The 27,278-nt window shown below is 39.4% G+C and overlaps 19 non-coding genes and 2 pseudogenes across 19 annotated transcripts; all 21 read left to right on the top strand.

The window, feature by feature from the left end:
- The first annotated feature begins 7,062 nt into the window (after positions 1-7,062).
- Positions 7,063-7,181, top strand: LOC128021797 (5S ribosomal RNA). The gene has a single exon (XR_008185739.1). It is a non-coding gene; the product is annotated as a 5S ribosomal RNA (ribosomal RNA).
- A 362-nt stretch (positions 7,182-7,543) lies between these two features.
- On the top strand, positions 7,544-7,662 carry LOC128021748 (5S ribosomal RNA). The gene has a single exon (XR_008185682.1). It is a non-coding gene; the product is annotated as a 5S ribosomal RNA (ribosomal RNA).
- Positions 7,663-8,020: 358 nt separating this feature from the next.
- On the top strand, positions 8,021-8,139 carry LOC128021726 (5S ribosomal RNA). Its single transcript, XR_008185660.1, has one exon. It is a non-coding gene; the product is annotated as a 5S ribosomal RNA (ribosomal RNA).
- A 512-nt stretch (positions 8,140-8,651) lies between these two features.
- Positions 8,652-8,770, top strand: LOC128021811 (uncharacterized; annotated as a pseudogene).
- A 377-nt stretch (positions 8,771-9,147) lies between these two features.
- On the top strand, positions 9,148-9,266 carry LOC128021787 (5S ribosomal RNA). Its single transcript, XR_008185727.1, has one exon. It is a non-coding gene; the product is annotated as a 5S ribosomal RNA (ribosomal RNA).
- Positions 9,267-12,617: 3,351 nt separating this feature from the next.
- On the top strand, positions 12,618-12,736 carry LOC128021714 (5S ribosomal RNA). Its single transcript, XR_008185649.1, has one exon. It is a non-coding gene; the product is annotated as a 5S ribosomal RNA (ribosomal RNA).
- A 513-nt stretch (positions 12,737-13,249) lies between these two features.
- Positions 13,250-13,368, top strand: LOC128021877 (5S ribosomal RNA). Its single transcript, XR_008185800.1, has one exon. It is a non-coding gene; the product is annotated as a 5S ribosomal RNA (ribosomal RNA).
- Positions 13,369-13,735: 367 nt separating this feature from the next.
- Positions 13,736-13,854, top strand: LOC128021840 (5S ribosomal RNA). Its single transcript, XR_008185764.1, has one exon. It is a non-coding gene; the product is annotated as a 5S ribosomal RNA (ribosomal RNA).
- A 512-nt stretch (positions 13,855-14,366) lies between these two features.
- On the top strand, positions 14,367-14,485 carry LOC128021771 (5S ribosomal RNA). The gene has a single exon (XR_008185710.1). It is a non-coding gene; the product is annotated as a 5S ribosomal RNA (ribosomal RNA).
- A 362-nt stretch (positions 14,486-14,847) lies between these two features.
- Positions 14,848-14,966, top strand: LOC128021864 (5S ribosomal RNA). Its single transcript, XR_008185788.1, has one exon. It is a non-coding gene; the product is annotated as a 5S ribosomal RNA (ribosomal RNA).
- A 363-nt stretch (positions 14,967-15,329) lies between these two features.
- Positions 15,330-15,448, top strand: LOC128021770 (5S ribosomal RNA). The gene has a single exon (XR_008185709.1). It is a non-coding gene; the product is annotated as a 5S ribosomal RNA (ribosomal RNA).
- A 365-nt stretch (positions 15,449-15,813) lies between these two features.
- Positions 15,814-15,932, top strand: LOC128021846 (5S ribosomal RNA). Its single transcript, XR_008185769.1, has one exon. It is a non-coding gene; the product is annotated as a 5S ribosomal RNA (ribosomal RNA).
- Positions 15,933-16,300: 368 nt separating this feature from the next.
- Positions 16,301-16,419, top strand: LOC128021839 (5S ribosomal RNA). Its single transcript, XR_008185763.1, has one exon. It is a non-coding gene; the product is annotated as a 5S ribosomal RNA (ribosomal RNA).
- Positions 16,420-16,927: 508 nt separating this feature from the next.
- On the top strand, positions 16,928-17,046 carry LOC128021747 (5S ribosomal RNA). The gene has a single exon (XR_008185681.1). It is a non-coding gene; the product is annotated as a 5S ribosomal RNA (ribosomal RNA).
- Positions 17,047-17,558: 512 nt separating this feature from the next.
- LOC128021824 (5S ribosomal RNA) lies at positions 17,559-17,677 on the top strand. Its single transcript, XR_008185756.1, has one exon. It is a non-coding gene; the product is annotated as a 5S ribosomal RNA (ribosomal RNA).
- A 371-nt stretch (positions 17,678-18,048) lies between these two features.
- LOC128021879 (5S ribosomal RNA) lies at positions 18,049-18,167 on the top strand. The gene has a single exon (XR_008185802.1). It is a non-coding gene; the product is annotated as a 5S ribosomal RNA (ribosomal RNA).
- Positions 18,168-18,537: 370 nt separating this feature from the next.
- LOC128021725 (5S ribosomal RNA) lies at positions 18,538-18,656 on the top strand. The gene has a single exon (XR_008185659.1). It is a non-coding gene; the product is annotated as a 5S ribosomal RNA (ribosomal RNA).
- A 502-nt stretch (positions 18,657-19,158) lies between these two features.
- Positions 19,159-19,277, top strand: LOC128021746 (5S ribosomal RNA). Its single transcript, XR_008185680.1, has one exon. It is a non-coding gene; the product is annotated as a 5S ribosomal RNA (ribosomal RNA).
- A 6,675-nt stretch (positions 19,278-25,952) lies between these two features.
- On the top strand, positions 25,953-26,071 carry LOC128021810 (uncharacterized; annotated as a pseudogene).
- A 369-nt stretch (positions 26,072-26,440) lies between these two features.
- Positions 26,441-26,559, top strand: LOC128021769 (5S ribosomal RNA). Its single transcript, XR_008185708.1, has one exon. It is a non-coding gene; the product is annotated as a 5S ribosomal RNA (ribosomal RNA).
- Positions 26,560-26,922: 363 nt separating this feature from the next.
- LOC128021708 (5S ribosomal RNA) lies at positions 26,923-27,041 on the top strand. The gene has a single exon (XR_008185643.1). It is a non-coding gene; the product is annotated as a 5S ribosomal RNA (ribosomal RNA).
- The last annotated feature ends 237 nt before the right edge of the window (positions 27,042-27,278 follow it).

Here is a 27,278-nt window from a genome sequence, read left to right as displayed (position 1 = left end):
CCTAAGAACCAGGGAGTGAAACATCCCGAGATCAGGAGATCAAGAGAAAAAGACGCACCGGTGAATCAGGCGGACCTACATAAAAAAGGGGGTAAGTGTTTTTGTATATTTCTTAAAAGAAATATAGCGCTTACCCTCTGTAGGATCCTAGTAGGGGATTAATGTAAAAATTATCCCGCGTTCCCCGTAAAGACACGGGAAGGAGTTGTAATCACTAATTGCTAGTGGAATTAAGCGTTCCATTGTTGTTACACTACGGCTGGCAACAGTAGTCAATTGACTATTAGCGTAGAGTGATTGGATGTGCAGTACTGGCCACACTGTACTTTTGATCACGGTTGCGTATTGCGTATTGCGTATTGCGAATTGCGAATTCTAAACTTTTGTTGTATTTTAACCATCGCGGAAATTGATTTAATTTGGGGATTGAAATTTAATTAAAATCCATATTGTGGAAATCAATTAACAATTGTTATTACATGTTGAAATATTGTGACCCAAAAGAAAGATGTTTTAGGGGCGACCCGAACTTGGTTTGGCGAGAGCCCAAAACTATAGGAAACACCCAAACAAAAGAAGGTGATCTAGTGACGATCAGGGCGAAAGCTTTGTGTAAGTCAAAACCTAGAAAAATCACCCAAGGTCACAATACGATACATGGAATCACAGTTAAGGTTGGGCAAAAGAGTATAGAAGAATTTTGAATTGCAAATTTGCTTGCTTATCACTGCCTAAACACTATAATTTGCGCTGCTATTAAGTGGAAGATGGGGGGTTCAAAGTCAAGACCATTACCAGGAGAGACACCAATTGATTTTATGTTCAGAAATAATCAAGGGTTTTATACGGAACCTTTTGTGAGTGACATGGCAGGATGGTCAGAGAGTATGAAACCACAAATTGAAACTCCGTATCCGAGAGAGGGTTCACTGATGAGGGATCTGATGAGGGTATGGAATTAGCTAAAAGTCTAATTTTTGAGGGGTGGGGCGATCCCAATTGGGATTATAAATATATGACTAAAAGTTATAATGTTTGGAATGATCTGAAAAAGGTCTGGGATCAAGGACCAGAAAAGAAAAAGGTACTTGCCTTTGTGGCTCAGCAAAACAGCTTTCCACAAGACAAGCCACCGCCCTACTGCACTCCTCGCATACCCACAGCGCCACCGCACAACAGTCATATTACTGAAAAGTCAGGTACTTTCAAAGAGACAAAGGTAGAGACAAAGGAAACTCCCAAAACTCAGAGTGCAATGGTGTGGATGAGATCGGGAAATGCGATAGGGGTGAAACCAGTAAAAATGACAGATATGGAAGCAATCTGTAAAAGTTTGCCTTCCCCACAGAATCCTAGTAAATTTGTAACTATTCTGCAATCACACACAAAGTATGCTCATTTTACAGGTGCAGATTACAGAGCAGTTTTGGCAAGGACACTGGAAGGAGATGTCACTGAGGAAATGCTGATTAGTGAATGCAAAACACTGGCGTATGAAAATGATCATATATCGGGCTCAGCTACGGCAGCATCGCCACATGTATTTTTCTGGGAAAAACAGGAAAATCATACTTCTTTCTTTAAGGAGTTGAGAGCATTCCTAGAGAAGCGTCTAGGCAATAAACAAGATTTATCATTTGCTGCAAACACAAAGCAGAAGTCTAAAGAAACGGCTTCAGATTTCTATCTGAGATTTAAGAAAGCATGGGTGGAGGAATCTAAACTCCCACTTGATGATAACTTAAAGGCGTTATTCATCAACACATTTCTGAATAATATGCATGGAAAACAAGCACAACTGATTAGAATCACAACAACTAACTTGTTAGAAATGACCATAGAAGCATTAGGGAAGCGAGTTAGGGAACTAGATATTTCTGGAGGGTTTGTGGTCAAAACTGAAACTGCTATGTTCACTGGGCAAAAGCCACATAGAGGTGAACATGACCTAAAAGCAGAACTGAAACACAGATCAAGTGTTCCAAAAAGATCAAGAATAGTTTGTTATCTCTGTGGAAAGGAAGGTCATGTCCAAAGAAATTGCAGAAAAGGGAGAAGTCAGAATCGTCCTCAGGGAGATTCAGTTCAGTGGAAGCCAAGAATAGATCACTCTCAGCAGAGAGACAGAGAAAGATTCAACTCCCCTTATCCTACTTCTTGGCACAAGCCTCAAGGACCACAATAGGGATGCCTACAGAGTGAAGTCAGTTCCAATGTATCTATGACGACCCTCACATTTACTAATAACAACAAAGATTTGCCATATGTTACATTGTTAGTGCACGGTCAACCACAGACGTTCCTCCTAGATTCTGGAGCTGACGCAACTTCAATGACTGCTGCACATTATGAGGGTCCTCTTTCTAGTCAAATAGTAAACTCTGTAGGAATTTCAGGAACTGACATTCAATGTCCTGTAACGCCTCCTCTAGAGGTAAGGGCTCCTGGATTAATTCCATTCTTTCACAAATTCACAATCATTCCAGGAGCTCCATTAAATTTGTTAGGACGAGATTTGATGCACAAATTAAATATGGACATTAAATTCACTGATGATTTGGTCACGTTCTCTTTCCTGTCTAGCTTACAGGTCTCTGTGAACCCATTGCCGGATTGGGAAGACAACAAAGTAGAACCAGCCACATGTAAGCCCAGGTCTGACATACCACCAGCGGTTGAAACTCTGGTAGACCCTGCATTATGGTCACAGTATAAAGATGACACAGGATTTATAGACATGGAACCATACAAAGCAAAATTGAAAACTAATAAACCTGTCTATATTAAGCAATATCCTTTGTCTAAAGATAAGGAACTGGGCATAAAGCCATTGATTGAGAATTTTGTCCAGCAGGGTGTCCTCGTACCGATACACTCACCTTACAACACGCCAATTAACCCCATAGTTAAAGCAGATGGTAAAACATGGCGTTTAACTCAAGATTTAAGAGCTATAAATCAATTGATAACACCATTAGCTCCAATTGTGCCTGATGTACCGACTGTGATTAATTCTATTCCATGTACGCACAAATATTTCACAGTCATTGATTTGTGTGCAGCCTTTTTCTCTGTGCCTGTACATCCAGACACTCAGCCTCTACTAGCATTTACCTTTCAAGGTCAACAATTTTCCTGGACACGCTTGGCACAGGGCTATGTGGACAGTCCCGCAGTTTTCTCGGCGGCAGTACAGAGGACATTGGCAAAGATGACTGATCTACCCTCTACAGTCTGCGTTCTCCAATATGCAGATGACATTTTGATAACAGGTGAAACACAAAGTGATTGTGAAAAAGCCTCTATCATTGTATGCAATGTGCTCGCTCAAGCAGGATTCAAGGCCTCCAAAGACAAGCTCCAATGGGTCCAATCCAAAGTGACCTATTTGGGACACATCATCATGCCAGGTCTGAGAGCTTTTTCTACAGACAGGGTCCAGCTGATCAGGAAGATGAAGTCTCCACGAACTATACAACAGCTCCAAAGCTTCCTGGGACTGATTAACTATTGCAGATCCTGGATACCTGACTGTGCAGTGCATGACAGGCACCTGAGAAGCCTGATTGATCACAAAGCTCCACCAAGCACGCTTTTGAACTGGACTGAGGAGGCAGAACTGAACTTTACTGCGTTGAAGCAGGCGATCACCAAGGCCCCAGCTCTGGGCCTACCAGACTACAACAAAGACTTTCATTTGCATGTCCGTGAAACTGAGGGGGTGGCCATAGGTGTCCTGCTGCAACAGCATGGTTCCACATACAGACCATTAGCGTACCTTTCTAAGAAATTGGACAACATTGTTACAGGTATGCCAGCATGTCTTCGTGCTGTGGCTGCAGCTGCCCTGGTTGTACAGATGGCTGAGAGAATGGTTTTGTCACACCCTTTGATATTGTATACGTCACATCAGGTAGGCGCAATTTTACACAATATGCAAACACAACACATGACAGCGCAACGACGCTCAGGTTACGAGGCAACACTGCTGGCAACTAAAAATCTAACGATCCAACCTACAGCGTCCATTAACCCGGCACTGTTGGGTGTGTTAGGAATGGCTGACATGGTAGATAATGTCACAGAGCATGATTGCATAATTGAACTAACTTCCTCATGTTCTTCCAGGGCCGATCTTTTGGATTCGCCCCTGGATGGGGGGGAACATCTATATGTTGATGGATCATGTTCAAAACCTGCTGATGGGGTCTACCTTTGTGGCTATGCTGTGGTGTCTGAGACTGGGGAAATAATTGAATCATTTGCTTTAGATTTTAACTCAGCTCAAGCTGCAGAATTAGTAGCATTAATAAGAGCATGTGAGCTGATGGAAGGAAAAAGAGTAACTATTTATACTGATTCCAAATATGCATGGGGAGTGGTACACCACTTTGCCAAAACTTGGGAAGCAAGAGATTTCAAAACTGCAGATGGGAAACCCATAGCACATTCAAACCTGATAGGACAGTTAACCAAAGCAGTACAGCTACCTGCCGAAGTGGCCATAGTAAAGGTAAAAGGTCACGCAACAGGTGAGGAAGAACAGGCTGTAGGAAACAGGAGAGCTGATGAAGTCGCAAAAGAAGCAGCCAAAGCCCAGATAAAATCACCATTTAATATGGGTGACAAAACACAGATAGCTATGACTATGCATGTGACTAATGTTCCTGACATTGACATTAAAATTTTGCAGAGTCAACCTACACAAGTTGATTTAGAGCACTGGAGTAAACATAACTGTGCTCCAGACAAAGATGGGCTCTTAAGATATGAGAAAGGAAGAATAGCCTTACCAAAATTAGGACTAATAGTCCTTATTAGACATTACCATGGACTGTCACATACAAGTTGTGCAAAAGTAGTACAAGTTATTAATCAATTGTATTGCATTGCAGATGTACACAAAACAGCAAAGCTGATTTTAGACTCGTGTCTCACATGTGCTCAGGTAAATCCGCACAAACCTATTAAACATGACGCATTACCGCATCCAGAAGCACCATTTCAACATGTACAAATTGATTTCACACACATGCCGCCAATAGGTAACTTGAAATATCTTTTGGTTATTGTGGATCGATTTTCAAAGTGGCCAGAAGCATTTACATGTGCAAAGGAAGATGCTAAAACAGTGGTAAAGATTTTGACTAAGGAAATAATTCCTAGATTTGGGATACCTAACACTATTGAGAGTGATAATGGGACTCCATTCGCATCAAAGGTAACACAGCTACTTGCTAAAGTATTATCGATTGATTGGCACCTGAACATACCTTACCATCCACAGTCTTCCTCCAATGTGGAGAGACTTAACCAAACAGTCAAACGAAGGCTCACTAAAGCCTCTATTGATACAGGAAAGAAATGGGTAGATTTGCTACCTGCTGTCTTGACAGAACTAAGAATGACTCCATCTTCCACTACTAAGTTTTCACCATTTGAAATACTAATGGGTAGACCTTTCCCGACCCCATGGGTTAAAGGTCGCACAGGCTTTACTTCCTTAGGTGATCTGGAGGTGATCCAGGAGGACTACGTGACTTCCCTCATTGAGAAACTTAACTCCATATGTGCTGATGTTTCTTTGTGTCTTCCTCTTCCCTCAGAAAAGCCTACTCACCCCTTTGTTCCAGGACAGAGTGTGCTCATCAAAAGCCTGAAACCAACGAAGGTGGGAGAACCAAGATATCTTGGACCAGCCACTGTGATCGCAGTAACCCGGACAGGAGTGCTGACAGATTATCAACCGCAGTGGATACACGCCTCACGCCTGAAGAATTACTCTACAGGAGAGCAGGCAAGCTCCAATTTCACATAGAATCTCGAACGGGGATTCACCTTACTGTTTAACAGGGAGGAAAAGGCACTGGTTAAGCGGAGGAAGGAACTACCTCTTATAGTGAGGTGGGGGTTGTCCAAAGCAAGAAGATAGTTGGCCCATTGAGTCAAAACAGTGCTAACTCCTTAAACCACCCTGTTACCATTAAGGGCTAAATTCTATTGATGGACATACCACCGTTGATTTCAACGAGGAACTTGGATTCTACACACTGTTGTGCCTATTGTTATATTCATAGTGATTCTACTGCTAATAGCACCCTGTATGATGCAATGTATTAGTACTTCTATAATGCGTTCTGTTACAGCGCTCACTACAGGAAATACCTACCAAGCAATGCTGCATGTATCCAATCCAGTACAGACCTTTGTTAGGGTTCCAGAGCAGTTGGAGATGAGTGTGATTGAAGCTGAGGATTTTCCAACAGGAGATGATTCACATCTACTGGAGATGATTATGTGCACACTTATGAGTTAGAGCCTGAAGACTGAATCTGATATACGTGTGTAATCCTGATTAAGAGTTATACTAACCATTTCTTTATTCCTATTCTGAAAACTGTTTAACAGAAATGAATACTAACTGAAGATATATATCACATTTGATTACTGTGTATGAAAGTACATAAGATATGCCCAAGATTGTTCACGATTGTGTAAGACATGTCTTCGACTGTCTTAAAGTGGCCATTGTGAGATTCTGCTCGAGTACGTGAACACATCTTGTGATACAGGACATTGTGTGATAACAGTATGATGTATTCCTTTGAACCTTACTCTATATTCATGGTGTTGCTCAATGCAGTGTGTTATGCTTGATCAGCTAAATATCTGCCAGACATTACGTTGTTTCATTTCCCTATAAAAGTAGCACCCCTTGTACAATAAAGTTGAGCTTAGAATGAACTACACCACTTGTGTGACTCATTCTTGGTTCCCGGGTACCTGCTCTTCTCTGCTCAGATAACCCAACCTGAACCAAAATAATATTTATGATCTCGAAGGCAAGAATATACAATTTATTCTTACAATAATCTTGCAAAAAAAAAGAGTCAATGCCCGATCTCTGAATCTTACCAGGCTTAGGTCTGGTTAGTACTTGGATGAGAGACTGCCTAGGAATACCAGGTGCTTTAAGCTTTTGGGTTTTCTTTCCTACTTATATAATATACTGGCGATTAGATGGGCTGCTCTTTAAATAGCCCTCTCTTTGCAGCATTTTTCGCTTAGAGCCATACCAACCTGGCTATGCCCGGTCTCGTCTGCTCTCCGAAGCTAAGCAGGTTTGGGCCTGGTTAGTACTTGGATGGGAGACCGCCTGGGAATACCAGGTGCTGTAAGCTTTTTGGAAACTTTTCACTTAGTATATAATAATTTTGCCAAAAAATAGAGTCAATGCCCGATCTCTGAATATTAGCAGGTTTGGGCCTGGTTAGTACATGGATGGGATTCTGCCTGGGAATACCAGGTGCTTTAAACTTTTTGGAAAATTTCACGATTTATATAATAATCTTGCAAAAAAAAAAAAAAGAGTCAATGCCCGATCTCTGAATCTTACCAGGTTTAGGTCTGGTTAGTACTTGGATGAGAGACTGCCTAGGAATACCAGGTGCTTTAAGCTTTTGGGTTTTCTTTCCTACTTATATAATATACTGGCGATTAGATGGGCTGCTCTTTAAATAGCCCTCTCTTTGCAGCATTTTTCGCTTACAGCCATACCAACCTGGCTATGCCCGGTCTCGTCTGCTCTCCGAAGCTAAGCAGGTTTGGGCCTGGTTAGTACTTGGATGGGAGACCGCCTGGGAATACCAGGTGCTGTAAGCTTTTTGGAAACTTTTCACTTAGTATATAATAATTTTGCCAAAAAATAGAGTCAATGCCCGATCTCTGAATATTAGCAGGTTTGGGCCTGGTTAGTACATGGATGAGAGACTGCCTGGGAATACCAGGTGCTTTAAACTTTTTGGAAAATTTCACGATTTATATAATAATCTTGCAAAAAAAAAAGAGTCAATGCCCGATCTCTGAATCTTACCAGGCTTAGGTCTGGTTAGTACTTGGATGAGAGACTGCCTAGGAATACCAGGTGCTTTAAGCTTTTGGGTTTTCTTTCCTACTTATATAATGTACTGACGATTAGATGGGCTGGTCTTTAAATAGCCCTCTCTTTGCAGCAGTCTTCGCTTACGGCCATACCAACCTGGTTATGCCCGATCTCGTCTGCTCTCGGAAGCTAAGCAGGTTTGGGCCTGGTTAGTACTTGGATGGGAGACCGCCTGGGAATACCAGGTGCTGTAAGCTTTTTGGAAACTTTTCACTTAGTATATAATAATTTTGCCAAAAAATAGAGTCAATGCCCGATCTCTGAATATTAGCAGGTTTGGGCCTGGTTAGTACATGGATGGGAGACTGCCTGGGAATACCAGGTGCTTTAAACTTTTTGGAAAATTTCACGATTTATATAATAATCTTGCAAAAAAAAAAAAAAAAAAAAAAAGTCAATGCCCGATCTCTGAATATTAGCAGGTTTGGGCCTGGTTAGTACATGGATGGGAGACTGCCTGGGAATACCAGGTGCTTTAAACTTTTTGGAAAATTTCACGATTTATATAATAATCTTGCAAAAAAAAAAAAAAAAGAGTCAATGCCCGATCTCTGAATCTTAGCAGGTTTAGGTCTGGTTAGTACTTGGATGAGAGACTGCCTAAGAATACCAGGTGCTTTAAGCTTTTGGGTTTTCTTTCCTACTTATATAATATACTGGCGATTAGATGGGCTGGTCTTTAAATAGCCCTCTCTTTGCAGCATTTTTCGCTTACAGCCATACCAACCTGGCTATGCCCGGTCTCGTCTGCTCTCCGAAGCTAAGCAGGTTTGGGCCTAGTTAGTACTTGGATGGGAGACCGCCTGAGAATACCAGGTGCTGTAAGCTTTTTGGAAACTTTTCACTTAGTATATAATAATTTTGCCAAAAAATAGAGTCAATGGCCGATCTCTGAATATTAGCAGGTTTGGGCCTGGTTAGTACATGGATGGGAGACTGCCTGGGAATACCAGGTGCTTTAAACTTTTTTGGAAAATTTCACGATTTATATAATAATCTTGCAAAAAAAAAAAAAAAAAAAAAAAAAAAAGAGTCAATGCCCGATCTCTGAATCTTACAAGGTTTAGGTCTGGTTAGTACTTGGATGAGAGACTGCCTAGGAATACCAGGTGCTTTAAGCTTTTGGGTTTTCTTTCCTACTTATATAATATACTGGCGATTAGATGGGCCGCTCTTTAAATAGCCCTCTCTTTGCAGCATTTTTCGCTTACAGCCATACCAACCTGGCTATGCCCGGTCTCGTCTGCTCTCCGAAGCTAAGCAGGTTTGGGCCTGGTTAGTACTTGGATGGGAGACCGCCTGGGAATAACAGGTGCTGTAAGCTTTTTGGAAACTTTTCACTTAGTATATAATAATTTTGCCAAAAAATAGAGTCAATGCCCGGTCTCTAAATATTAGCAGGTTTGGGCCTGGTTAGTACATGGATCGGATACTGCCTGGGAATACCAGGTGCTTTAAACTTTTTGGAAAATTTCACGATTTATATAATAATCTTGCAGAAAAAAAAAAAAAAAAAGTCAATGCCCGATCTCTGAATATTAGCAGGTTTGGGCCTGGTTAGTACATGGATGGGAGACTGCCTGGGAATACCAGGTGCTTTAAACTTTTTGGAAAGTTTCACGATTTATATAATAATCTTGCAAAAAAAAAAAAAAAGAGTCAATGCCCGATCTCTGAATCTTACCAGGCTTAGGTCTGGTTAGTACTTGGATGAGAGACTGCCTAGGAATACCAGGTGCTTTAAGCTTTTGGGTTTTCTTTCCTACTTATATAATGTACTGGCGATTAGATGGGCTGGTCTTTAAATAACCCTCTCTTTGCAGCAGTCTTCGCTTACGGCCATACCAACCTGAGGGCGCTAGAGTGCAACAGGAAGTGAGTTGGCAGTAGTAGGAAGAGAGAGGCTCTTCCATTTTGTAGTTTGGTTTAGTTTTTTCGTTTGTTTGTGTGTTTTGAGTTTATATTAGTTAGTTGTTGTTGTTTTTTAACCCCAAACAGTTTATACTGTTTGGGGTTTTCATTTAAGAAAATGACGGATTTAACGGACAAAGGACACGGACTGGCAAAAGGAAATGAGATGGGGAACAGAGAATCAGGATATGTTGCAGACGAGATGGAAAGGAATATAAATGAAGACAATGGTGAAAGCAGGAATGAAACATGGGCAAAGGTGGTTTCAAGGAGAAAACCAGATGGAAAAACAAATGGACAGGACAGAAAAACAGCACTACAAACAATTGAAGGTACTGGAACTAATAAAGGAGTTGGTGAAAAAATAAATGATTTATCTCAACGACAGCAAATGATAAAGAGGTTGAGCCAACAAACAAAGTATCAGAGGCAATACAGAAAAGAAGCAACATTAACAATGACTGTAAAAGATATAGAACACACAACAGTAATAATGATCATTAAATCAGTTGAAGAGAAAGTAGGAATTGGAAAACTGATCGGACTAAGAAGAAAGAATAACAATGAATTTGAAATGACTATGGAAAGTGAGTTGGACTGTGATTTACTGTTGAATGGAATCATGATTAACGGAAAAGAATGTGAGATAAGGAAACTGTGTGCAACAGAAAGAATGGTATCTTTCTTGAGTCTGCCCAGCTATATAGAAGATGAGGAAATTATTCAAAAACTGATAAATTGGGGAGTAACTCCCATTTTGCCTCTAAGAAGAAGATATCATCCGGGGACAACAGTGGCGGACGGAACACGTTTTCTAAAGGTAAAGTTTCCACAAGAAGTGACATCTTTGCCATATAATACCAGGTTCATGACTGAAGAAGGAGTGCAGTACTACAGAGTGATTCATGACAACCAGCTGAAGACATGCAGGATCTGTGTAAGTGTGGAACATGAGAAAAAGGACTGTCCGCAATTCAAATGTCGAGACTGTTTTGAGCAGGGGCATTATGCGCGGGACTGCAAAGTCCCACGGTGCCAAGGCTGCGACAAAGCAATCATGAGATGCAGATGTGAGATGGAACATGAGGTAAATGAGGACACAAATATGGACGTACAGGAGGTGATGGGAGATACTGCAACTGATCATTTAAATGATTCACTGCGGCAGACTCAAGGAGAGGAAGATGAACAGGACAATGAGAAAGAGGAGGAAACCAACAAAGATGGGAATGAAGAAAAGAGCAAAGATGGAGAACAAGGAATGGAGAAGGGAGAAAGAGTAGACAAAGAGGAAAGAATTTTGATTAACAAAGACTTTTCTAAGGAAAAGGAAGAAGTGGACACGACTGGGATGGACTATGAAAAAGGTCAAGAAAAGGATGAGGATAAGGGAATGAAGATACTGCCGGAGGTAAGAGAAGTGGAAAATGGGGGGAGGATTTTTGGTTTGGAAAATAAAGGAATAGAAAGACTGAATAGAGGTGTAAAAGCAAGAACAAAAGGTGGAGTTGACATTCAAAAGGTTCTTAAAAAGCAGAAAATAAGAAGAGATGCGCTAAAGGAAAGGAGGAAAAGTGGAAATGGGGGAAGCAAGACATGTTTTCTTTAAAGACAATGAAACTAAATGAGTGGTGGTTTTTGGTTTATCCTGTGTTTTCCTTAATGAGTTTTCTAAGTATTGTTTCATTGAATGCTAGAGACTTATCCCAAAGTCAAAGGTTTGAAAGATTGATGTGTCTGACTAAAAATAGGGATATGTTATGTCTACAAGGAATGAGGTGGGAAGATAAAATAAGTGATGAAATCAGAAAATTGTGGAATGGAGAAATGTATAGTAATTGTGATATAGGAAGGAAAAGAGGGGTCGCTATTTTAATAAATGTCAATAATGAGTGTTTCTTAAATTGCATCTTAAACATTGCAAGGTTTGTTAAATGGAGCAGAAGAAACATGGTCAAACAAAAGAAGACAAAAATACATGTGTGCAATTTTTTTAGGATAAAGATGTGTTTTATTCTAAATGTTCTGTTTTGTTACTATAATATGAAAGATGAAAAATAAGTGTTTGTAAAAAAAAGTGTAAAAGGGAATCCATTCCTTGAAATGACATATTTTAATTTTAATGTATTATTGCAAAAATGTGATTTAGATTGTTTTTAAAATGTATGTTAAATGTATGTATGAGTCTTTTTTAGAAAAAAAAAAAAAAAATGTTAAAAGACTGTTTTAAAAGGAAATAAGACTTTAATGTACAAAATATTTATGGAATGTTGTAATATGACAATTTTTGAATAAAAAAAAAAAAGCTATGCCCGATCTCGTCTGCTCTCCGAAGCTAAGCAGGTTTGGGCCTAGTTAGTACTTGGATGGGAGACCGCCTGGGAATACCAGGTGCTGTAAGCTTTTTGGAAACTTTTCACTTAGTATATAATAATTTTGCCAAAAAATAAAGTCAATGCCCGATCTCTGAATATTAGCAGGTTTGGGCCTGTTAGTACATGGATGGGAGACTGCCTGGGAATACCAGGTGCTTTAAACTCTTTGGAAAATTTCACGATTTATTTAATAATCTTGCAACAAAAAAAAAAAGAGTCAATGCCCGATCTCTGAATATTAGCAGGTTTAGGTATGGTTAGTAGTTGGATGAGAGACTGCCTAGGAATACCAGGTGCTTTAAGCTTTTGGGTTTTCTTTCCTACTTATATAATGTACTGACAATTAGATGGGCTGGTCTTTAAATAGCCCTCTCTTTGCAGCAGTCTTCGCTTACGGCCATACCAACCTGGTTATGCCCGATCTCGTCTGCTCTCGGAAGCTAAGCAGGTTTGGGCCTGGTTAGTACTTGGATGGGAGACCGCCTGGGAATACCAGGTGCTGTAAGCTTTTGGGAAACTTTTCACTTAGTATATAATAATTTTGCCAAAAAATAGAGTCAATGCCGATCTCTGAATATTAGCAGGTTTGGGACTGGTTACTACATGGATGGGAGACTGCCTGGGAAAACCAGGTGCTTTAAACTTTTTGGAAAATTTCACGACTTATATAATAATCTTGCAAAAAAAAAAAAAGAAAAAAAAAAAGTCAATGCCCGATCTCTGAATATTAGCAGGTTTGGGCCTGTTAGTACATGGATGGGAGACTGCCTGGGAATACCAGGTGCTTTAAACTCTTTGGAAAATTTCACGATTTATATAATAATCTTGCAAAAAAAAAAAAAAAAAGAGTCAATGCCCAATCTCTGAATCTTAGCAGGTTTAGGTCTGGTTAGTACTTGGATGAGAGACTGCCTAGGAATACCAGGTGCTTTAAGCTTTTGGGTTTTCTTTCCTACTTATATAATGTACTGACGATTAGATGGGCTGGTCTTTAAATAGCCCTCTCTTTGCAGCAGTCTTCGCTTACGGCCATACCAACCTGGTTATGCCCGATCTCGTCTGCTCTCGGAAGCTAAGCAGGTTTGGGCCTGGTTAGTACTTGGATGGGAGACCGCCTGGGAATACCAGGTGCTGTAAGCTTTTTGGAAACTTTTCACTTAGTATATAATAATTTTGCCAAAAAATAGAGTCAATGCCCGATCTCTGAATATTAGCAGGTTTGGGCCTGGTTAGTACATGGATGGGAGACTGCCTGGGAATACCAGGTGCTTTAAACTTTTTGGAAAATTTCACGATTTATATAATAATCTTGCAAAAAAAAAAAAAAAAAAAGAGTCAATGCCCGATCTCTGAATCTTACCAGGCTTAGGTCTGGTTAGTACTTGGATGAGAGACTGCCTAGGAATACCAGGTGCTTTAAGCTTTTGGGTTTTCTTTCCTACTTATATAATGTACCGACGATTAGATGGGCTGGTCTTTAAATAGCCCTCTCTTTGCAGCAGTCTTCGCTTACGGCCATACCAACCTGGCTATGCCCGATCTCGTCTGCTCTCGGAAGCTAAGCAGGTTTGGGCCTGGTTAGTACTTGGATGGGAGACCGCCTGGGAATACCAGGTGCTGTAAGCTTTTTGGAAACTTTTCACTTAGTATATAATAATTTTGACAAAAAATAGAGTCAATGCCCGATCTCTGAATATTAGCAGGTTTGGGCCTGGTAAGTACATGGATGGGAGACTGCCTGGGAATACCAGGTGCTTTAAACTTCTTGGAAAATTTCAAGATTTATATAATAACCTTGCCAAAAAAAAAAAAAAAAAAAGTCAATGCCCGATCTCTGAATATTAGCAGGTTTGGGCCTGGTTAGTACATGGATGGGAGACTGCCTGGGAATACCAGGTGCTTTAAACTTTTTGGAAAATTTCACGATTTATATAATAATCTTGCAAAAAAAAAAAAAAAAAAAGAGTCAATGCCCGATCTCTGAATCTTACCAGGCTTAGGTCTGGTTAGTACTTGGATGAGAGACTGCCTAGGAATACCAGGTGCTTTAAGCTTTTGGGTTTTCTTTCCTACTTATATAATGTACTGGCGATTAGATGGGCTGGTCTTTAAATAACCCTCTCTTTGCAGCAGTCTTCGCTTACGGCCATACCAACCTGGCTATGCCCGATCTCGTCTGCTCTCCGAAGCTAAGCAGGTTTGGGCCTAGTTAGTACTTGGATGGGAGACCGCCTGGGAATACCAGGTGCTGTAAGCTTTTTGGAAACTTTTCACTTAGTATATAATAATTTTGCCAAAAAATAGAGTCAATGCCCGATCTCTGAATATTAGCAGGTTTGGGCCTGTTAGTACATGGATGGGAGACTGCCTGGGAATACCAGGTGCTTTAAACTCATTGGAAAATTTCACGATTTATATAATAATCTTGCAAAAAAAAAAAAAAAGAGTCAATGCCCGATCTCTGAATCTTAGCAGGTTTAGGTCTGGTTAGTACTTGGATGAGAGACTGCCTAGGAATACCAGGTGCTTTAAGCTTTTGGGTTTTCTTTCCTACTTATATAATGTACTGACGATTAGATGGGCTGGTCTTTAAATAGCCCTATCTTTGCAGCAGTCTTCGCTTACGGCCATACCAACCTGGTTATGCCCGATCTCGTCTGCTCTCGGAAGCTAAGCAGGTTTGGGCCTGGTTAGTACTTGGATGGGAGACCGCCTGGGAATACCAGGTGCTGTAAGCTTTTTGGAAACTTTTCACTTAGTATATAATAATTTTGCCAAAAAATAGAGTCAATGCCCGATCTCTGAATATTAGCAGGTTTGGGCCTGGTTAGTACATGGATGGGAGACTGCCTGGGAATACCAGGTGCTTTAAACTTTTTGGAAAATTTCACGATTTATATAATAATCTTGCAAAAAAAAAAAAAAAGAGTCAATGCCCGATCTCTGAATCTTACCAGGCTTAGGTCTGGTTAGTACTTGGATGAGAGACTGCCTAGGAATACCAGGTGCTTTAAGCTTTTGGGTTTTCTTTCCTACTTATATAATGTACTGGCGATTAGATGGGCTGGTCTTTAAATAACCCTCTCTTTGCAGCAGTCTTCGCTTACGGCCATACCAACCTGGCTATGCCCGATCTCGTCTGCTCTCCGAAGCTAAGCAGGTTTGGGCCTAGTTAGTACTTGGATGGGAGACCGCCTGGGAATACCAGGTGCTGTAAGCTTTTTGGAAACTTTTCACTTAGTATATAATAATTTTGCCAAAAAATAGAGTCAATGCCCGATCTCTGAATATTAGCAGGTTTGGGCCTGTTAGTACATGGATGGGAGACTGCCTGGGAATACCAGGTGCTTTAAACATTTTGGAAAATTTCACGATTTATATAATAATCTTGCAAAAAAAAAAAAAAAAAAGAGTCAATGCCCGATCTCTGAATCTTAGCAGGTTTAGGTCTGGTTAGTACTTGGATGAGAGACTGCCTAGGAATACCAGGTGCTTTAAGCTTTTGGGTTTTCTTTCCTACTTATATAATGTACTGACGATTAGATGGGCTGGTCTTTAAATAGCCCTATCTTTGCAGCAGTCTTCGCTTACGGCCATACCAACCTGGTTATGCCCGATCTCGTCTGCTCTCGGAAGCTAAGCAGGTTTGGGCCTGGTTAGTACTTGGATGGGAGACCGCCTGGGAATACCAGGTGCTGTAAGCTTTTTGGAAACTTTTCACTTAGTATATAATAATTTTGCCAAAAAATAGAGTCAATGCCCGATCTCTGAATATTAGCAGGTTTGGGCCTGGTTAGTACATGGATGGGAGACTGCCTGGGAATACCAGGTGCTTTAAACTTTTTGGAAAATTTCACGATTTATATAATAATCTTGCAAAAAAAAAAAAAAAAAAAAGAGTCAATGCCCGATCTCTGAATCTTACCAGGCTTAGGTCTGGTTAGTACTTGGATGAGAGACTGCCTAGGAATACCAGGTGCTTTAAGCTTTTGGGTTTTCTTTCCTACTTATATAATGTACTGACGATTAGATGGGCTGGTCTTTAAATAGCCCTCTCTTTGCAGCAGTCTTCGCTTACGGCCATACCAACCTGGCTATGCCCGATCTCGTCTGCTCTCGGAAGCTAAGCAGGTTTGGGCCTGGTTAGTACTTGGATGGGAGACCGCCTGGGAATACCAGGTGCTGTAAGCTTTTTGGAAACTTTTCACTTAGTATATAATAATTTTGACAAAAAATAGAGTCAATGCCCGATCTCTGAATATTAGCAGGTTTGGGCCTGGTAAGTACATGGATGGGAGACTGCCTGGGAATACCAGGTGCTTTAAACTTTTTGGAAAATTTCACGATTTATATAATAATCTTGCCAAAAAAAAAAAAAAAAAGTCAATGCCCGATCTCTGAATATTAGCAGGTTTGGGCCTGTTAGTACATGGATGGGAGACTGCCTGGGAATACCAGGTGCTTTAAACTTTTTGGAAAATTTCACGATTTATATAATAATCTTGCAAAAAAAAAAAAAAAAAAGAGTCAATGCCCGATCTCTGAATCTTACCAGGTTTAGGTCTGGTTAGTACTTGGATGAGAGACTGCCTAGGAATACCAGGTGCTTTAAGCTTTTGGGTTTTCTTTCCTACTTATATAATATACTGGCGATTAGATGGGCTGCTCTTTAAATAGCCCTCTCTTTGCAGCATTTTTCGCTTACAGCCATACCAACCTGGCTATGCCCGGTCTCGTCTGCTCTCCGAAGCTAAGCAGGTTTGGGCCTGGTTAGTACTTGGATGGGAGACCGCCTGGGAATACCAGGTGCTGTAAGCTTTTTGGAAACTTTTCACTTAGTATATAATAATTTTGGCAAAAAATAGAGTCAATGCCGATCTCTGAATATTAGCAGGTTTGGGACTGGTTACTACATGGATGGGAGACTGCCTGGGAAAACCAGGTGCTTTAAACTTTTTGGAAAATTTCACGACTTATATAATAATCTTGCAAAAAAAAAAAAAAAAAAAAAAAAAGTCAATGCCCGATCTCTGAATATTAGCAGGTTTGGGCCTGTTAGTACATGGATGGGAGACTGCCTGGGAATACCAGGTGCTTTAAACTCTTTGGAAAATTTCACGATTTATATAATAATCTTGCAAAAAAAAAAAAAAAAGAGTCAATGCCCAATCTCTGAATCTTAGCAGGTTTAGGTCTGGTTAGTACTTGGATGAGAGACTGCCTAGGAATACCAGGTGCTTTAAGCTTTTGGGTTTTCTTTCCTACTTATATAATGTACTGACGATTAGATGGGCTGGTCTTTAAATAGCCCTCTCTTTGCAGCAGTCATCGCTTACGGCCATACCAACCTGGTTATGCCCGATCTCGTCTGCTCTCGGAAGCTAAGCAGGTTTGGGCCTGGTTAGTACTTGGATGGGAGACCGCCTGGGAATACCAGGTGCTGTAAGCTTTTTGGAAACTTTTCACTTAGTATATAATAATTTTGCCAAAAAATAGAGTCAATGCCCGATCTCTGAATATTAGCAGGTTTGGGCCTGGTTAGTACATGGATGGGAGACTGCCTGGGAATACCAGGTGCTTTAAACTTTTTGGAAAATTTCACGATTTATATAATAATCTTGCAAAAAAAAAAAAAAAAAAAAAAAGAGTCAATGCCCGATCTCTGAATCTTACCAGGCTTAGGTCTGGTTAGTACTTGGATGAGAGACTGCCTAGGAATACCAGGTGCTTTAAGCTTTTGGGTTTTCTTTCCTACTTATATAATGTACTGACGATTAGATGGGCTGGTCTTTAAATAGCCCTCTCTTTGCAGCAGTATTCGCTTATGGCCATACCAACCTGGTTATGCCCGATCTCGTCTGCTCTCGGAAGCTAAGCAGGTTTGGGCCTGGTTAGTACTTGGATGGGAGACCGCCTAGGAATACCAGGTGCTGTAAGCTTTTTCGAAACTTTTCACTTAGTATATAATAATTTTGCCAAAAAATAGAGTCAATGCCCGATCTCTGAATATTAGCAGGTTTGGGCCTGGTTAGTACATGGATGGGAGACTGCCTGGGAATACCAGGTGCTTTAAACTTTTTGGAAAATTTCACGATTTATATAATAATCTTGCAAAAAAAAAAAAAAAAAAAAAAAAGTCAATGCCCGATCTCTGAATCTTACCAGGTTTAGGTCTGGTTAGTACTTGGATGAGAGACTGCCTAGGAATACCAGGTGCTTTAAGCTTTTGGGTTTTCTTTCCTACTTATATAATGTACTGACGATTAGATGGGCTGGTCTTTAAATAGCCCTCTCTTTGCAGCAGTCTTCGCTTAAGGCCATACCAACCTGGCTATGCCCGATCTCGTCTGCTCTCGGAAGCTAAGCAGGTTTGGGCCTGGTTAGTACTTGGATGGGAGACCGCCTGGGAATACCAGGTGCTGTAAGCTTTTTGGAAACTTTTCACTTAGTATATAATAATTTTGCCAAAAAATAGAGTCAATGCTCGATCTCTGAATATTAGCAGGTTTGGGCCTGGTTAGTACATGGATGGGAGACTGCCTGGGAATACCAGGTGCTTTAAACTTTTTGGAAAATTTCACGATTTATATAATAATCTTGCAAAAAAAAAAAAAAAAAGAGTCAATGCCCGATCTCTGAATATTAGCAGGTTTGGGCCTGGTTAGTACATGGATGGGAGACTGCCTGGGAATACCAGGTGCTTTAAACTTTTTGGAAAATTTCACGATTTATATAATAATCTTGCAAAAAAAAAAGAGTCAATGCCCGATCTCTGAATCTTACCAGGCTTAGGTCTGGTTAGTACTTGGATGAGAGACTGCCTAGGAATACCAGGTGCTTTAAGCTTTTGGGTTTTCTTTCCTACTTATATAATATACTGGCGATTAGATGGGCTGCTCTTTAAATAGCCCTCTCTTTGCAGCATTTTTCGCTTACAGCCATACCAACCTGGCTATGCCCGGTCTCGTCTGCTCTCCGAAGCTAAGCAGGTTTGGGCCTGGTTAGTACTTGGATGGGAGACCGCCTGGGAATACCAGGTGCTGTAAGCTTTTTGGAAACTTTTCACTTAGTATATAATAATTTTGCCAAAAAATAGAGTCAATGCCCGATCTCTGAATATTAGCAGGTTTGGGCCTGGTTAGTACATGGATGGGATTCTGCCTGGGAATACCAGGTGCTTTAAACTTTTTGGAAAATTTCACGATTTATATAATAATCTTGCAAAAAAAAAGAGTCAATGCCCGATCTCTGAATCTTACCAGGCTTAGGTCTGGTTAGTACTTGGATAAGGGACTGCCTAGGAATACCAGGTGCTTTAAGCTTTTGGGTTTTCTTTCCTACTTATATAATGTACTGGCGATTAGATGGGCTGGTCTTTAAATAACCCTCTCTTTGCAGCAGTCTTTGCTTACGGCCATACCAACCTGAGGGCGCTAGAGAGCTACAGGAAGTGTTGGCTGCAGTTGGGAGAGGAAGGCTCTCCTCCATTTTGATTTTTCTGTTAGTGTTTGTTTTGTGAGTTGTTTTTTGGACTTTTAGTTTATTTTTTGTGTGTTTTTTTCTGTTTTAAACCACCTAACAGCAGCATCTTGCTGGCTGGAGGGTGGTTAATTTTTTATTTTTTTGTGTTTTTGTACAATGGATGGATTATTGGCAAACGACACTGGACTGGCTGGAGAGAGACGCATGGCAAACGAAACCGGACTGGCTGGAGAGACACGCATGGCAAACGACACTGGACTGGCTGGAGAGAAACGCTTGGCAAACGACACCGGACTGGCTGGAGAGAGACGCATGGCAAACAACACTGGACTGGCTGGAGAGCGACGCATGGCAAACAACACTGGACTGGCTGGAGAGAGACGCATGGCAAACGACACTGGACTGGAGTATCGACAACGAGCAGGACACGGTAAAAATCAAGATGCAAGATATACAATTGGTGAAAGGAAATACTTAAAGGAGGCGACTGTGATTGTGAATGTGGAGAATGTAAGTGAAGTGAGAGCTGTGGATATTATTAAAGCGGTGACGGACAAATGTGGATATGGTAAAATCTTAGCACTGAGGCCAAGACAAGGAAAGGAATATGAACTGACAATGGAAAAAGAAGAAACTTGTGATGAACTGACTGAGGGATTGTTAATTAAAGGAGTGAGCTGTGAGATAAAGAAACTGCAAAACAGAGATTATGTTGTCTCTTTCATGCATCTGCCCGTCTACCTTGCTGATGAAGAGATTTTAAATAAACTGGAGGTTTGGGGGGTTTCCCCAATTTCAAAAATAAAGCGGCGTGTTTATCCGGGCACCAGCATTGAGGATGGGACGAGATACGTAAAGGCGCGGTTCCCGAAGGAGGTGGCCTCCCTCCCTTACAGCACAAAAATAGAAACGGCAGAGGGACCACAATATTTTCGGGTGATGCACAGTCATCAGGTTAAGACTTGTCGGCTGTGCATGAGCCCAGACCATGTGGTGAAGGACTGCCCGGAGTTCACGTGCCATAAATGCGAGGAGAGAGGCCATTTCGCGAGAAATTGCAATGCTGTGACGTGCCCGGAGTGCAATTTGGTTTTAAATAAGTGTGAGTGTTGGATGCAGGGTGAGGAGGAGGAGCAGCAGCAGGTGGGCGGGCAGGTGCATGAAAGAGACAACGAGCAGCGAGACGTTGGAGAAGGGGTACGTGGTGAAGGACTGGAATTAAATAAGGATATAGAACAACAGAAAGAGTGTACTGAACCAATCATACAAACACAACAGGATGGGGGAATTTGGACACAGATGGATTTGACAGACAGCTTGCAAAATGCTTTGGATAATGTGGAACTGGTTGATGAAAGGAATAAAGTACTGAGTGATGCACAACAGGAGGGAATTTTATGTACACCGATGGATGTGACGGACAATGTGCAAAAGGAGATGGACGGGATAGAAATTAATGATGCTACAAAAGAGTGTGAACAAGGAAAAGAAAATGAGGAGACGCAGGGGAAATCATCAAAAAGAAGAAGATCTGTAAAGGTAATACCTAATCTTGATACTGCAAGAAAAAGAATGCTTAAAGAAGATGGGATTGAGTGTGCAAATAAGTATGAGCTGCTAAAAGGTTTGGAGGAGATGGACTGAGTTTATGGGTTTTATGCATGTTTTTATATGTTTTATGCTTTTAAGAATTGTTACTTTTAATGCTAGAGGGCTTTCAAATGTAGGAAAATTTGAAAAGGTGAAAGAAATGTGTAAAAGAGAGGATGTGATTTTATTACAAGAAACTAACTGGAGGGAAGAGTACATGACTGAAATAAGAAAAAGGTGGAGTGGAGAGATTTTTTATAACAATGGTGATGGGAGGCTGGGAAGAGGTGTTGCGATTTTAATAAAAGAAAACTGTGGGGTATCATGTAAAACAATATATAATGACATAGATGGGAAATGTATTGCGGTTGAAATGGAGTATGAGGAGAAAAAAGTTATTGTAGTTAATATTCATGCACCGACTGTAGAAACTGAAAAGAAGGAATATTTTAATGTATTAAGAGATTTTTTAAAAAAGCAAAAAGAAGTTATTATGATGGGTGATTTTAATACAGTTTTCAGTAAATTAGAAATTGGTGAGGGAATGGTTTTTAAAAATGATAAAGGAAGAAAAGAACTGAAATTATTAATGGAAGAAAATAATATGATTGATGTATGGAGAGAAAGAAATGAAGAAAAGAAAGAATATTCAAGGAGGCAATTAGTAGGGAATTTTATGTGTAAGACAAGGATTGATTTTATTTTGTGTACAAGGAACATTGAAGGTTTTATTGGTAACATGAAATATGTAGAATCAAGCTTAAGTGACCATAAACCACTTTTTATACAAGTAGACTGGAGTTCAGTGAAAAGAGGGCCAGGTGTATGGGTTTTAAATGTAGAGGTTTTGAAGAATGAGGAGTATGTGTTAAGTATTAAAGAAATTATTGAAAAAGAAAAGGAGAATGAAATGTACAGTGAAGATAAAAGGATATGGTGGGAAAATGTTAAATATTTAGTAAAAAAATTCACAATAAAGTATTGCAAATTAATACAGATGTGTAAGAGGAAGAAGGAGAGAGAAATAAGAGAAAAATTGGAAAATGAATTAAATGAGAATGGGAAAGATATACAAAAAATAAAAGAATTGGAGGGATTATTGAAAGACATGGAAGAGAAAAAATATGAAGGTGCAAGACTAAGGAGTAAAGCTAAATATACAGTGGAGGGTGAAAAATGTACAAAGTTTTACTTTGATCTAGAAAAAATAAGAGGGAAAGCTGGAATGATTAAAGAAATAAGAGGGGAAAATGGTGTAGTGGTTGAAACAAATGAGGAAATATTAAAAGAAGTAAAAGCATATTATGAAAATCTGTTTAGTACTGAGGGGTTGAAAGAAGAAGAGAAATTGGAGTTACTAAATCAAATAAAAACAACAGTAGGAGATGTAGACAAAAAAGACTGTGATGAAGAGATAACAGAAGAAGAGATAAAAAGAGCAATAAGTGAATTAAACAAAAATAAAAGTCCAGGTATAGATGGTTTGGGGAGTGAATTTTATATAGTTTTTAAAGATTTTTTAACCAGTATTTTAAAAGAAGTATATGAAGACATTTTTTAAAAAGAGGAAATGAATCAGAGAATGGGGATGGGATTAATAAAGTTGATATATAAAAGAAAAGGAGATAAAGTAGACCTAAAAAATTATAGACCAATTACAATGCTGAATACAGATTTGAAAATTTTAACAAAAGTTTTAGCCAATAGATTGAAAGAGGTAATGCCAACCATAATTAAAACAAATCAAGTGTATGGAGTAAAAGGGAAAGATATAGCAGATACAACTTTAAGTATAATAGATAGAATAAGATATATGAAAGAAAAAAACAAAAAAGGATATGTTATTAGTTTGGATTTTGAAAAGGCCTTTGATAGAGTGGAGCATGATTATTTATTTGGAATTTTAAGAAGGTACGGGTTTGGGGATAATTTTGTCAAGTGGATTACAATTTTATACAGGGGAGCAATAACAAGAATACAGTGTAACGGTTTTTTAACAGAATGTTTTAAAATTACTAGGTCAATAAGACAAGGATGTCCATTATCGGCGCTTTTATATTCTTTAGTTGCAGAACCATTGGGATTAGCTGTTCAAATAGATGAAGACATAAGAGGGATAAACATTGAAGGAAGTGGGGGAAATGAAAAAATATTTCAATATGCAGACGATACAACAATAATAGTTAAGGATATAGAGAGTGTTAATAAAGTAATGGAAGTGGTACAGATGTTTTGTAGGGGATCAGGAGGCAAGTTAAATGAAGAAAAAACAACATATGTGAGATATGGAGGAGTAAATGCTTTAACTGATTATTTTCATTTTAAAGAAACAAAAGAAATAAGGATTTTAGGTGTTCTAATGGGAAAAGATGAAAGGAATGTTAAAGAAAAAATGTGGGAAGAAATAGTTGGAGGAATTGAAAGAAGGTTAAATTTTTGGAAATTGAGGACTTTAAGTTTAAAAGGGAAGGTTTTAATTTTAAATGTGTTAATGGTGTCAAAGTTGTGGTATGTTTTATATGTGACTGCTATGCCAGTGTGGGTGGAGAAAAGGTTGAAAAAATGTTTTTTAGATTTTTTATGGAATGGTAAACCGTCAAGAATTGCATACAGTACATTAATAGGAGAAGTAGGGAAAGGAGGGATGGGATTAATTGATGTTGAACAGAGAAAAAATAGCTTAAGAGTTAAAATAGTAAAAAAATATCTAGATGATGGTCACAAAGCAGCATGGAAAAAGACAATGGAATATTTTTTAAACAAATGTGGGGATTTTAACATGGGGGATGGGATTTTATGGATGAAAACTAAGAATTGGATGACAGAGTGCTTACCAGAGTTTTATAGGGAAATGTTTAGTGCCTGGGGAAAATTTTTAGACAAAGTTGAGTATGATCCACATGGGAGAGAAAACATTTTAAATCAACCTCTGTTTTTAAACAAAAACATTTTAAAACAAGACAAAGAATTGTTTTTAAAGAAATGGATGGATGTGGGGATAACAAGAGTGAGAGATGTTTTGTATGAATTTAAAGAAGGGTTTTTACCGACACAATTTATTGTAGATGCAATGGAGGAGGCAAAAGAGGATTACAGTGAACAAGAAATAAAAAATAAATATGAAATCATTAAAAATGCAATACCTAAAGAGTGGATAAAAAGAATAGAAAGTATGGAAGGAGAGCCAAAAGAGAAATGTATTCATGTGAAGTTTGGGGAAAAAATGTATGATTTTAAGGAATGTACTGTGAAAATGATTTATTGTGCTTTTAGAGATTATGTTTTTAAAGAGCCGATTGTAAATGGATACTGGGTGCAGAAATTCAAAGATTTAAAAAAAGAGTGTATATGGAGAAACATGACGGGGAAATGTGTGGAAACTAAATTGGAATGTTTGGAGTATTTTATAAGGCATAAAGTGGTTTTTACTGATGTAATTTTAAATAAAATAGGAATGGAAGAAAATGCTCTGTGTAAAGTGTGCCAGGAAGAGGAAGAGGGGATTTTACATATGTTTTTACATTGTAGAGACCTAGAGGACTTTTTAAGGAAATGTAAATGTTTAATTAAAGATGTGACTGAGGAGTGGGATGAAAATATAATGGAATGGAATAGAGTTGTGATGTTTGGTTGGGAAAAAAAGTGTAAAAACAAAAGTTTCATTAATCTGTGTGTAATGCTAATGAAAAGTGCAATATGGGACAGAAGAACTGTGGCTAAAAAAGAAAAAATTGTGTTGGATGTTTGGAGTGTGTTTAAAAGAAAAACAGAATTATATATCGAAAGACTGTATGTGTACTTTAAAGGTGTGAATATGTTAGACTCTTTTTATGATGTTTTTACCCCAAAAGTCTGTTGTGTTTTAAACGATTTAATGTGGAAGTTGCCAGAAAGTGGAAGAGTTTTTTAAATTATCTATGTAAAGGAAAGAGGTGTAATGTAGAGATGTGTAAAGACGGTGTTCTGTATTTCTATTGATTGTGCTTAATCTATTGTATTTTATTGATTGAAATGTCTTAATAAAAAAAAAAAAAAAAAAAAAAAAAAAGGCTATGCCCGATCTCGTCTGCTCCCGGAAGCTAAGCAGGTTTGGGCCTGGTTAGTACTTGGATGGGAGACCGCCTGGGAATACCAGGTGCTGTAAGCTTTTTGGAAACTTTTCACTTAGTATATAATAATTTTGCCAAAAAAAAAGAGTCAATGCCGATCTCTGAATATTAGCAGGTTTCGGACTGGTTACTACATGGATGGGAGACTGCCTGGGAATACCAGGTGCTTTAAACTTTTTGGAAAATTTCACGATTTATATAATAATCTTGCCAAAAAAAAAAAAAAAGTCAATGCCCGATCTCTGAATATTAGCAGGTTTGGGCCTGGTTAGTACATGGATGGGAGACTGCCTGGGAATACCAGGTGCTTTAAACTTTTTGGAAAATTTCACGATTTATATAATAATCTTGCAAAAAAAAAAAAAAAAGAGTCAATGCCCGATCTCTGAATCTTAGCAGGTTTAGGTCTGGTTAGTACTTGGATGAGAGACTGCCTAAGAATACCAGGTGCTTTAAGCTTTTGGGTTTTCTTTCCTACTTATATAATATACTGGCGATTAGATGGGCTGGTCTTTAAATAGCCCTCTCTTTGCAGCATTTTTCGCTTACAGCCATACCAACCTGGCTATGCCCGGTCTCGTCTGCTCTCCGAAGCTAAGCAGGTTTGGGCCTAGTTAGTACTTGGATGGGAGACCGCCTGAGAATACCAGGTGCTGTAAGCTTTTTGGAAACTTTTCACTTAGTATATAATAATTTTGCCAAAAAATAGAGTCAATGGCCGATCTCTGAATATTAGCAGGTTTGGGCCTGGTTAGTACATGGATGGGAGACTGCCTGGGAATACCAGGTGCTTTAAACTTTTTGGAAAATTTCACGATTTATATAATAATCTTGCAAAAAAAAAAAAAAAAAATGGGAGTGACTGCCCGATCTCTGAATCTTACCAGGCTTAGGTCTGGTTAGTACTTGGATGAGAGACTGCCTAGGAATACCAGGTGCTTTAAGCTTTTGGGTTTTCTTTCCTACTTATATAATGTACTGGCGATTAGATGGGCTGGTCTTTAAATAACCCTCTCTTTGCAGCAGTCTTCGCTTACGGCCATACCAACCTGGCTATGCCCGATCTCGTCTGCTCTCCGAAGCTAAGCAGGTTTGGGCCTAGTTAGTACTTGGATGGGAGACCGCCTGGGAATACCAGGTGCTGTAAGCTTTTTGGAAACTTTTCACTTAGTATATAATAATTTTGCCAAAAAATAGAGTCAATGCCCGATCTCTGAATATTAGCAGGTTTGGGCCTGTTAGTACATGGATGGGAGACTGCCTGGGAATACCAGGTGCTTTAAACATTTTGGAAAATTTCACGATTTATATAATAATCTTGCAAAAAAAAAAAAAAAAGAGTCAATGCCCGATCTCTGAATCTTAGCAGGTTTAGGTCTGGTTAGTACTTGGATGAGAGACTGCCTAGGAATACCAGGTGCTTTAAGCTTTTGGGTTTTCTTTCCTAGTTATATAATGTACTGACGATTAGATGGGCTGGTCTTTAAATAGCCCTATCTTTGCAGCAGTCTTCGCTTACGGCCATACCAACCTGGTTATGCCCGATCTCGTCTGCTCTCGGAAGCTAAGCAGGTTTGGGCCTGGTTAGTACTTGGATGGGAGACCGCCTGGGAATACCAGGTGCTGTAAGCTTTTTGGAAACTTTTCACTTAGTATATAATAATTTTGCCAAAAAATAGAGTCAATGCCCGATCTCTGAATATTAGCAGGTTTGGGCCTGGTTAGTACATGGATGGGAGACTGCCTGGGAATACCAGGTGCTTTAAACTTTTTGGAAAATTTCACGATTTATATAATAATCTTGCAAAAAAAAAAAAAAAAAAAAGAGTCAATGCCCGATCTCTGAATCTTACCAGGCTTAGGTCTGGT

This window comes from Carassius gibelio, chromosome A10, assembly GCF_023724105.1.
Source record: "Carassius gibelio isolate Cgi1373 ecotype wild population from Czech Republic chromosome A10, carGib1.2-hapl.c, whole genome shotgun sequence".
Classification (NCBI taxonomy): Eukaryota; Metazoa; Chordata; class Actinopteri; order Cypriniformes; family Cyprinidae; genus Carassius; species Carassius gibelio.
The sequence above is the reverse complement of the archived record's forward strand: the minus strand, read 5'-3'. Positions and strand labels throughout refer to the sequence as shown.